Genomic DNA, 12,692 nt, shown 5'->3' with positions numbered 1-12,692 from the left:
TGGAATGTCCAATAAGTGAGAAGACTTCTAAGATGATACACATGAGAACAAGGCAGAATCTGAAATTAATGTCTTTACTTTAGGACATGGATATCAGAAAGTAATTTGGCAGTAAAGGTGCAGCAGCAGAAGCAACAACATCCTCATCATCCACATCCAATGAGTCTCAGCAGCACCAAGAAGAATCTGAGACTGCAGAAGAGAGTATTCAGGTTGATGAATATTCGCAACATGCTTAGGAAGGCTCAAGTACTGACACATGTCAGAGTACAGTTCCAGAAAGATTAAGTGGTGGACCTATGGCTGTCAGTAGATTTAGTGAGGCAACAGATCTAGGAGATATTGATAAGAGCCCAGCACAGATCAAATTAGTCGAATATCTTTATGACATTTTTGGTTCACAAAAACGTTAATTTCAGTATAATTGGTTTTTAAAATACTCTTAGCTAGAATATTCTGTCAAAGGAAATGCCTCTTTTTGTTTTGTTTGTAGACATTTCTTGTCAAAAGATAACCGGTTAAATGTAGATTCATTGTGTACTAGTGGATATAAAAACTGGAAACGTGCCTTAGATTCATATAAAGACCACAAAATGACAGCAGCAGGCAAATCAAGTATGTTGGCATGGGCAATGTACATGGATGCTCTAGTGCATGGCAATGTAGTGCATCATATGCAAACAGGCAGTGAACTTCAAATCAAAGAAAGGCAAGACTATCTTCTCGGTATTGTGGCAGTAATGAAGCTCCTTGGTAAACAAGGAATTTCATTTAGGGGGCATGATGAGTCAGAGGATAGCGAGAACAAGGGAAATTTCATAGAATTCTTGAATGTACTTTCTAAGTTTGACCCTTTTCTTAAAAAGTATATACCTCCTGACAATGCTACCTACACTTCCCCATCATCTCAGAATGAAATCATCCAGTGCTGCTCTGAGGAAGCTACCCATAAAATAGTAAATGAGCTGAAAGCTTTTGGCATGTATGCAATAATGGCAGACGAGGCAAGAGATCATCACAAAGAACAATTGGCAATCTGTGTTCGCTATGTTTTACCATTAAGTGGTGAAATTAAAGAACATTTTCTAGGTTTCAGGGAATTAGAAGATTTTAATGCAGATGCTATCACAGAGTCTTTACAAGAATGCCTAAAAGAACATGGGGTCGATAGTGCTGTCCGGTCATTTGGTCGACAGAAAATAGGTCGACAGGCAAATGGTCGACGCAATTTGGTCGAAAGACAAATGGTCGAATTATTTTTTTTATTTTTAAATATATTTTTCAGGTTTTCGTTTAGGAAAAAAAAGGGTTTTTAAGCAAAAAAAGGGGGTTGCGGGGGAGCCCCGCCCAAAAAAAACAAATGTGAAAATACAAAAAAAAAAATTCGACCGTTTGTCTTTCGACCAAATTGTGTCGACCATTTGTCCTGTTGACCTTTTTTTTTCGACCAAATGACCAGTAACCGTAGATAGTATATTATGTGTTGCTCAAACTTACGATGGTGCAGCTGTTATGAGTGGAGTAAGTGGTGGTGTGCAGGCAAAGTTTAGGAAATACCATCCAGAAGCTATTTATGTTCATTGTTATGCCCATGAACCTAACCTTGTGCTATGTCACACCTGCAAAGCAATAAAGGAAGCCAAAGATGTCTTCAGTACAATGGAAAATCTATATACATTTTTCAGTACTTCACTTATTCATCACCATAAATTTAAAGCAGTTCAAAACACTTTGGGACTAAAACAAGGTGAGCTTGTCCAGCTTTCAGACACACGCTGGTCTTGACAGGTACGCTCTGTAAATGCACTGATAAATAACTTCCCAGCTGTTCATCGGTGCCTTTCAGAAATCGAGTCCAGTACAGCAACTGGTTTATTGGTAAAGTTAAAAAAACTGTCAGTAGTATTTTGTCTCTTTATGTTCCAGTCTTTGCTTACCACCACAGAGGGCTTCCACACAATCCTCCAAAAAGAAACTCTAGATTTAGCTAAAGCAGTTGATTTGAAAGATGCTGTGTGCAATACATTACGAGCTATACGAACTCCAGAAAGAGTTTCTGAGCTGCTGCAAAAAGCATAATCCTTGCTCAGGGATACCAGCACTGAAGGCGAGGAAATAGTAGTGGAACGAAGAAAAAAGCAAAAGAGCATGGAAGTCTTTGTGGTTGAACAAAGTGCTTCTCGGGATCATGTCAGTACGAAAGATGATTTTAGAACAAAGTTATTTTTCCCGTGCCTGGATCGGATGATCTCTGAACTAGAAAATCGATTCACCAGTGTAAGCAAAGAGATGATGAGAGGAATTCAGGCTTGCAGTCCACTTTCCCCAAACTTCCTATCTGAAGATTTAAGGGAAATTGCAAAGCATTACAACATTGGGCCTCATTACGACCCAGGCATTAACCATGGTTTACGCCGGATTCCGCCATGGTAAATGGCGAAATTACCGCCCCATTCCAAGATTTGCGGGGTGGTAATTCCCCATTCACCATTGGCCCTTCCCCATTCCCATTCTTGCCCCCACAGGGCTCAATGGGAATGGGGAAGGCAGTAATTACGGCACCGCAAATTGCGGTACTGTAATTACCTCCAAGGTCCCTTTGCGGGTCCCTTCCTTAATGACTGGTAAAACCAGCCGTTATGGTAGGGAACCGCAAAGGGACCTCGTAATTGGGCGGTAAGGGATTACCGGCACCAGTGCCCTTACCGGTACCGGTAATCCCTTACTGCCCGGGTCGTAATGAGGCCCACTGACTTTAAGTCTGAGGAAGCACTTGTAGCAAAGAATTATTTTGCTAACAAGAAACTGAATAGTCAAACTCTCTCAATGGATCAAGTGTACAAGCTTTTAGATCCTCTAATGTTTCCAACTGCAAAACAAATCATTCAAATTGCTTTAACTGTGCCAGTGAGCACTTGTAGCTGTGAGAGATCTTTCAGTGCTTTTCGGAGGCTTCACAATTGGCTCAGCTGTACAATGGGGCAATCTAGATTACAGGACCTTGCTGTACTTTCAGTAGAGAGAGGAGTGCTGCAATCAGTTTCTGGTGATGCTATTGTTGATCGTTTTGCTGGCATGCATGCACGAAGGCTGTTAAATGAAGCAATTTGAGATTGTGATATTACACAGTTTCTTAAATTATATTTCACATGGTTTGTTTTAATTGGTTTGTATAGGAACCTAATGCAGTATCTATGTACAGTTCAGTTACTGCAAAGGATCATATTTGTTTTGTATTATGCATCTTTGAATTGTAATTTATTAAATGTATTTAATTTATTGAATTGGAAATGTGTCTTTCATTTTTACTGCAGTATGTTCTGTCCATACTGCATTGCTACTAAATGCAACTACATGCAAATGCGAATGGAATGAAACCACAAATGTACTTGTTTAAAAATGTATGTTGGAAAGGAAAATGCTTTCCATTTGTTAGTTATGTTATGTTATACTGGGTATTTGTATCCCACCTGCTTGCTGCAGCTTATTAGTGGTACAGTATTCAGCAGCCATTTAGATTACTAATAAACATATGTACTACGCGCTCGCTTACTACATAATTACATTTGTAATTTCCCACCACTTCGTAAGCCCACTAGCTAGCCCATGTCAGTCCAACAACAGCAGTAAGTGCCTGTATGGTTAATGAAGCAAACATGTATCTCTCCATTTGCTACTTAAATACAATTTCTCAATCCATGCCAAGTCTTTGGCGGTCCTGTCCAAAGGCTTTTCTTTGTCTTATATAACCTCATAAAGTATTACATGGTATTACTGGATGAATGTTCAGGTTTTGGAGTGGCAAATCTTCAATGAGCATGAGCACTTTGAGCAGTATAGTTTGCAATATTAGCGCTTGAAATTGCAACGCGATGCGTACGTTCAGATCATGTAGTTATGTGAAGTCCAAACTTGCAATGGGCTCTAGCCCGGATCTTTTACAAACCTAGCAACGCCCCTGCTGGCACATACATGCAGAATTTCATGTTTCCCTTTTGAAGCCTCATGTACCTAATCTATACAAGAAACAGCACCACACGCCTGGGCCGATCCTCATCAGTAGTCAACCAGAGTATGAAGTTGTTGAAATCTGTGATTATTGGCTACAACACAGCCATCACTTCTACCTGATTGACTGGAAGGGCTACGTAGCCTGTGAACTCTCTTGTGGACCTGCCTCTCATTTTCAGGCTCGAGGATTGGTTCACCTGGTCTTCTACATTTTCCTTGGAAGCCATGCCCCTGGTGTGAGACACAGCTTGCCCACCTGAGCATGCTCGTAGTTTACTCTATTTGGGGTCAGTACATGGCATCCCTATCCTTGATGGAGGCTATTAGTGGTGGGGGGCAGTGATCTTTTGTTGTGGCAGGGGGCACAGCACTGGGAGGCAGGTTACAGCAGATGGGAAAGCCCATGTTAAGGAGTGTGAGCAGGTGTTTGGGATCTTGGAGGCCTTCTGTACATGCATGGTGGTTAAGACACTAAGGGCCTCATTACGAGTCCGGCGTTAACCGAGGCGGTAAAACCGCCTGGTTAACGCCGGACTCGTATTACCATTCCGCCTCCGTGATTCCCGGAATTACCGGGGCATCACAACCCCAGTTTTCCGGGAATCACGGAGGCGGAATGGTGTAAATCCCCATTCCCATTGAGTCCTATGGGACTCAATGGGAATCGGGATCATGGAAACACCGGCAGCATCTTGTAATGCTGCCGGTGTTTCCTCGTCCGTCTGCAGGCGGGCGGTGTTAAACCCGCCAGGTCAGACCTGGCGGGAACATCACCTCCCGCCTGCAGGGGTCGGGATCAGGCGGTCCGGAAACAATGGTGGCGGCGGGTTTACCGCCACCGTTATTTCCGGACCGCCACGGTCGTAATGAGGCCCTAAATGTTCCAGGCTGATGGAAACACCAAATGTTGTTCCTGTATAAACAACCTCTCCCTCGCCATTTCCCACACTAACTGTTACACAGTGGTTGCGTCTAACTATTCCTGGCTGCTACTGATTTGCCATGTCTGTCTTTGCTCATTGGGGCCATTGCACTACTTTTTTGTAGCTTTCCTCTCACTCTTCTTTCTTCTCTTGTCTGCGTGCACTGCACTGCTTTCCATCACTTCCCACCTTGTTCCTCATATTTCTTCTGCCTGGGTCACCTCTACCTCTTTGCAGTCATTCTGTCCCTGCGTCACTCTGGAATACTCCATTGCCCATTCTACAAACTCATCCTGTGTCCAGCCTGAAAACATTTGCCTTTAATGCACCTGCCTCATTCTATACTTCTGTGCCTCATTTCAGATTGAAAGCCTGAATTCTACCTACCTCTCCTGGGAACTGCTCAAATTTGCTCTCCGGGCATCAACTCAGCACATGTCTATTCGTATCCAGCTATGATCTACAGTACCTCTGGTCAGTGCTTGCGCTGTCTCTACTTCATGTAAATTGAAAAGTGTCACCATATGATGAGGAGACCTTGCTTCATATCGCCCAGTTTGTTGTCTTCCTGGGGGTAGAGTAACATGATGGGCTCTGGGATCAGTCACTGGAAAGCAACAATTGTGTCATCATCTCTAAAGCCTCAGCGATGCGAATCAAGTACTCATTGCAGTTGGTTTGCACTGCTTGAAAAGATATGATGCTCAAGATGGTCCATGTCTTTCCTGGTCTCAAAGCTTTCTAGCAGATTGGACCTCACAGATGTTGTAGCTTTTTTTTTAATTCTGTGTAAAGTAATGCCACATGGGTGACTTTGGTTGTGGGCTAACACTGCACAGGCTGAGCTCATCTCTGGGTGATGATTTTGCTGGCGTTGGTCGAAGTGTTGTGGATTCCATATTTTGATACAATGTGCTTTCTGATCTGTGACATGAAGCCTGTTTCTTAAAGGTATTTTACACAGGTGAGGTGTGAGCTTCTGTTACAGCCTCTGTATGCATGGTGTAATTCTCCTTCTCCGTATCACTGCTTTCCAGCATCAACACGCATTCCCAACTGCACTGTGATGGATCATAATCTTTGACTTCATCATTATGATTATCACCATCATCTTCATTACTGTCTGACTTATTAGGAGGTGCAGTCAGTGGAGATACAGACATTGGGCCTCATTACGACTGTGGTGGCCACGGTATGAACGGTGCCGGTAATGGACCGGCACCGTTCATACCAGGCCGCCACATTACCAATTCTGCAGCGGGTCCCGCTCTGTACGCCTGGTCAGACCAGACGTGCAGAGCAGCACCCGCTAGCAGAACAGGATGCTAACAATGGACCCGTCATTAACGGGTCCGTTGTTAGCATCCTCCCCATTCCCATTGAGCCTTTTGGAGGCTCAATGGGAATGAGGACGTACCGGGTCTGGGTCCCGCGAATGGGAATTACCGGGTCTGCAAAGGTCGGAATGGCCTGGTAATTCCCATTTTGCGGGACCCGGACCAGAGTTTGGGGGTAGCCATGTCGCTAAAAATGGCATGGCTACCTCCAAACTCGTAACGAGGCCCATTGTTTTTTCAATTTACTCCTGATGTTCAACTACCACGTTTGTTGCTCTTTCCTGATCTACAGTAGATCAATTTAGTGCCCCTCCCACTTTTGCTCATGAATTGCTGTGAGGAACTGAAAGTGCAATCATCTCTGTTGGTCTCGGTTGATGTTGTGGTTCAGTGACCGTGCATGTGATCGTACTATCATAAACATATAAGTCAGCAATTTTAAAGTGTGGGTAGACGATCCCAATATTGGCTGAGCGCAGGTCTCTACCACCAGCATGACCATCTTAGGCTTCACCCTTTGAGCTCAAATTCCCACCTATAGAGGGAAGCATGACCTAAACCTTGTCTCCTCCTAAAATGGTGACATTACCAGAGCTGTAAATGCCTTCGGCCTCCTGGTCGGATCACAAACAATGTTGGTGCCCAGGGCTAAGAACTTACAAAATAAACATAAACATGTCCCTCTCCCACTCCCTCCCCATGTACTTCTGACCTCTCAAAACCTTGCTCTGGCAATCTGCGTAACACTAGACATTCTTGCCCCAAAGACAAAAAAAAGACAACAAACATCACTTAAAGAAAGTACACAACAAATGGTTTAACAAAGACCTGGACAACATGAAAGTAAAAGGGAGAAAACCTACCAGACAGCCACACCTAATCGCAAATAGACTTCGATCAATCAAGAATGATTTGCTTACCCTGCAGTAAATCATCAGAGATGTTTAACATCTACAAAGAAGCTATGGCTACAAGGGGCTAAACAACAACCCCAATCCTTCTCGATAGTTTATAGTTGACCTATCAATCATCTTCAGGGAGCAAATCTGGACCACAAAATGTGCCCTCCGCCTGGCTGGCTCCCTGATATATAACAACACCTTCATCCAGCCCAACTGCTCCAACTATTTCCAGCCCATTTCAGAGACCTCTATTCCTAAAATCAACAATTGTGCTCTGTCACCTGAATTGTTGTAATAGACCACTGTCTGGGGCCCCAATGAAACTCAGTAAGAGATGCCAAACTGTTCAAAGTTATGCCACCATACACATCCGAAATATAACACATCAGGCTCATTTGCACCCTACACTAGACTCCCTCCATTACTTACAATTGAAGACAAAAAGACTTGAAAGTCTTTAATATCATACAAAGTTGCCATACAGCCTTGCTCAAATCTACTGAAATAACATGTTACCATATTACAACCTATCAGCTAAGCCGAGACACTCCAATAGCCACTTTCTTTTCCCCTCCATAGTCGAAGAATACTGTGCCAGGGAAGAAAACATACAGTGTTTGGACCGCATATTTGAACTAACTTACCTGAAGGCTTACAAGCACCAAAGTCACTTGCAAGATTAAAAAAAGGTTGAACGCTGTCCTCACTTGGCTGGCTCCTTGCCAGTAACTGCAGTTGCCACCACTGGGCCTCCCAGGCTCTCACCTAACAAGTACATTTGCTACTGTATTTGATACATGTACATTTTTTGTTTTACAAATATGCCTACCTTGAAGGTCACCTGCACTTGAGGCATGATCCTTCGGTTTGAGTGCCACAGCCCCATCTGTGATTCAAACCAGGCTGCCACAATATAGCACATTAGAAAGTGCCAATGAAATAAAATAAAGTTGAACTGTTTTTGCAAGTACGCAGGTTTCTGCAGAACATATAATCTCCCCTTCACAAACTGTGTTATTTATGAGCAGTATTTGGTGATCTAGGGTACACGCAGGGCATCCTTAGGTGGTCCAGAGTACCCATGAGTTACAGCTGGTGGTCTAGGGTACCCATGTGGTAACCCTCTTTCGTCCAGGGTACCACTGACATCTCTACAGTGCTGCTGGGTACAACTGACCACCCTTATGTGATCATGGGTACCTATCAGACACCCCTGGGTAGTCAAGGGTACCCAAGGCAAGTCCACTGTTGTTCCTGGGTAACCACAGAACACATCTGTGTGATCGAAGGTACCTATCAATCAACCCCAGCGGGTCCAGGAAACCCATGTGGCACTCCATCATGATTCAGGGTACCTCTGGACATTCTTGTTTGGTTCTGGATACTCCTAACCGAGCTAGACTAGCCAAAATTTACGAGCCACTGGCCCGATCGCTGCCTACCTTACATAAATCCTCAAAGCAGTCGCCCCAACTCAGCCCCAATATTAAAACTGCTAACTTACATCACAACCTCACCTCCAGCCCCATACTCATACACCCCTGCCAGAGTACACCTGGACCAAGTCAAGATAAACGACACACAAGTACTATTGAGAACACAACTACCATTACAAATACAGTCAGCCCTAAAATCAAAGGAGCCTTGATCAATGCTAGATCCTTAGTAGCACATGCTATAGAAATAGCAGACTTGATCCTCAAAGACGACCTAGACTTCCTGGCTATCACCGAGACCTGGTTACACCCTGCAGCAGGCCCTATGATCATGCTAGCAGTCCCAGATAAGTACACCATCCTGAGGCAAGATCGCCCTAATTCCAGAGGAGGGGGTGTCGCTATTATACATAAACTCAGCCTACCCATGAGACTTGCTACACCCAACACTGTCCAATCCTGCGAAAACCTGTCAGTCAAAGTCCCACTCAACAACACCCAAACACTTACCATACACCTAATCTACCGTCCGCCAGGACCCATCAGTACCTTCGATGAAGACCTTAACGCCATCCTAACTAGTAATCTTAAAACCTCATCTCAAGTCCTCACCTTGGGGGACTTCAACCTTGGCTACAACGACCCAGCAGACCCTATATCTAATTCTATTGCCACCACCCTTGCTGAACTAGGCTTCGTGCAAAGAAGCATGGCCCCCACTCACTCAAAAGGTAGAATACTTGATTGGGTGGCCGATTACAACTGTGTAGCAAACATCACCAATATCTCACCGTTAATCTGGTCCGACCATCACCTAGTCTCGTTCTGGCTAACTACCGATAGACCGACACCCACGCCTATCACAACAGCCCCACCTATTCTCACCAGAAACAAGAAAAACATTACGGCAGAAAGACTCATCCCGTACCTTCTCCCCATTCTTGATTCACTTCCGGACAACACAGACCCAGAGATCCTAGTTGAGGAATATAATAAAGCCATGGCCACAGCACTGGACCTCATCGCCCCTCTCAAACTCAGACCCAGCAAACAGAAATCACACCTCAACAAATGGTATACACCATTCCTCAAAAATTTGAGGCAACAAAAGAGAAATTGCGAGACTAGATGGAAAAAATGTCCCTCAGCTGCTAACAAATTCAATCTTTCTAAAATAACTGCACTCTACAAAAAAGAAATATACATGGCCAAACGAACTTCCTTTGACTCTCGCATATCATCTGCCAAGTCCAATATGAAAGAACTCTTTTCCATTCTCAAAGAAGTTGAAACCCCCATACTACCCCTTGACACCTGCACCAAAGATAAAAACTGGTGCTCAGAAATTCAGAATGCCCTGGCCAATAAGATCAAGACCCTCCAAACTAAAATCTCTAGCAAAAAAGCGTCCTTAAAAGACTTGCCCCCCTCCAGAAGACCTGACAAGTGCGTAACCACAGACCCCACCATTTTCAAATTTTCAAAAGTCAATACTCTTGACGTAGAAAAAATTATCTTGTCCTTGAAACCCTCCAACTGCCAGGGAGACCTCTGCCCAGCACAGCTTATCAAAGACGCTGCTCGCGATCTTTCACCCTTCATTACGAAACTGATCAACGCCTCTTTCACCACTGGCTCCATCCCCACGAATCTAAAACAATCCTGGGTACTTCCATTACTAAAAAAAACCTACTCTTGACCCAGCCATACCTACCAATTACCGACCTATAACAACTGTTCCCTTTTTACTAAAAATCCTAGACAAGGTCGCCTACGCTCAAATACAGAGGCACCTGGAAGAACACCACCTCCTAGGATCCAGACAATCAGGATTCCGCCCTCAACATGGGACTGAGACTGCACTCATCGACCTGAAAGCTCAGATTGACACACTTAGGGACAAAGGACAAGTTGCCTTGCTCCTCCTCCTTGACCTTTCTGCTGCTTTCGATCTGGTCGACCACTCTGTCCTATGCTCATATCTCCACACAGCAGCACACTTCTCGCCTGAGGCCATCTCTTGGATCACCTCATTCCTTAACGGTAGAACTATGAGGGTCTTCTCGCCCACAGCTGCAGCAGATCCCATACCCATCACTTGTGGTGTACCACAGGGCTCCTGCGTCTCCCCTACACTGTACAACATATTTACCAAGCCCCTTTTCGATGATCTGGATCATCTTGGTATCACCTACACTAATTATGCAGATGATACTCAGATCCTCCTTCCGCTTTCTGGAGATTATGGAAAGGATTTGGCCTTGCTAAATAGGGTGTACATCATCATCCAGGCATGGATGGCCACTCACGGACTATGCCTGAATGATGAGAAAACAGAGCTTATAATCATGGGCACAACACACAGTCTAAGGAAACTTAGCCCGGCCTACAACTCTTTCAAGATAGATGGGAACAACATTAAAGTTGGACAGGAGGTTAAAACGCTGGGTTTCTACTTAGACTCTAACCTCTCCTTCAAAAGACAACTGAGTTCACTGGCATCCTCATCTGCATACACGTGCAAACTTATCCGCTCAGCTAAACCATTTCTGTCAGATACCAGCTGTCTTACAATCGCCAGAGCCCTTATACTATCCCGCCTTGACTACTGCAATGCCCTTTACCTAGGATCCTCCAAGGCTACCACTAGCAAGATACAAACTCTCCAGAATAACGCCCTGAGAGCAGCCCTAGGGATCCCCAGAAGAGAGCATATATCAGGACTCAGTCAACAGAACAATTGTCTCTCCACCAGAGATAAAATTCTCCTAAAAACGGCTTCACTCACCTACAAATCCCTCAACAATGCCGCCCCGATCTACCTGATTAACAGGTTCCATAGACAAGTTTCCGCGAGACCCCTCAGAACGGCTCACAAAGACTGCCTCTCTGTCCCAAATTACAAACTCGCCACCATAGGAGGTAACAGCTTCCCGGTAAAAGCAGCCAAACTCTGGAACTCTTTGCCCCCTAACCTTAGAGCAGACATGCCCTACCTGAATTTCCGCTCTAAGGTCATCTCTTGGCTGAAACTGAAGGACCTCCCAGACATTTAAATGCCAAGGTTTTTCCTCATGTGATCCGTACTAGTATGCATGCCACCTCTATTGTGTATATATTGTATATATTGCTTGTATATATTGTATATATTGCTTGCTTTCTCTGCTATTCTGTACATTCGCCCTACGCCAACTCGTACTTTTACACCTTGTAACCAAGTTTCGCATATGCTTGTACATGCTGCGCCCTGATACCCCTGGGTATAACTGCGCATTATAAATAATAAACTAAACTAAACTAAACTAAACTTGTGGAAGCATGCAGCACACCTGAGTGTTCAAAGGTACCTACAGAGTACCCTGGTGTGGTCATCAATGATACCCGAGGCCATCTTTGGGTGGCCCAGGGTCTGATGGCAACTCTAGGCGCTTTACAGCATCCATGTGTCACTCCTAGCTAGTCCAGTGTAACACTGAGCACTCCTCAGTGGTCCAGGGAACTCAAAGGGTACTCTTTGGTATCCAGTGTACCTTTTGAGCACCCCTGACAAGACACATTGGTCGTAGACTGCTTTGTTTAGCCCCCAGGTGTCTGCAGTAAATATGTGTTCATATGGACAGTCCTTCCTACACCATCCTTCCTCTGTTTCACCAGTGGGTGTTTCAGGGTATCCCTGACCATTCTGCTGCCTTCTCAGGACTCTCTGGTCACCACACTGTCTCGGGAGGATAGTGCAGGGGCAATGTGCTCGCCTTGGAAGCAAGACGACACGGAGCATCACAGGTTCGACCCCTGGTCCACGCTTAGAAACTTCTGGGTATTAAGCGCATTATAAATAACCTATCATATCATATCACTGGGTAGGCTTGTGTATCCACAGGGCACCCCTAACTGGTCCAGGGTGCCTACCTATAGGGTCAAGGTGCCTAGAAGACCCCTGAGTGATCCAAGAATCACACCTGGCAACCACATACTGTCCAGGGTACCCAAGGCACTTCCATCAGGAGTTTTGTATGTCATTGTGGGCTAAAGAGTAATGTTAGACTGGTGTGCTGTTGAATTTCTTTGCATAGCCATGAGTGT

Source organism: Ambystoma mexicanum, chromosome 5p (genome assembly GCF_040938575.1).
Source record: "Ambystoma mexicanum isolate Mex_15411 chromosome 5p, UKY_AmexF1_1, whole genome shotgun sequence".
Classification (NCBI taxonomy): Eukaryota; Metazoa; Chordata; class Amphibia; order Caudata; family Ambystomatidae; genus Ambystoma; species Ambystoma mexicanum.
The sequence above is the reverse complement of the archived record's forward strand: the minus strand, read 5'-3'. Positions refer to the sequence as shown.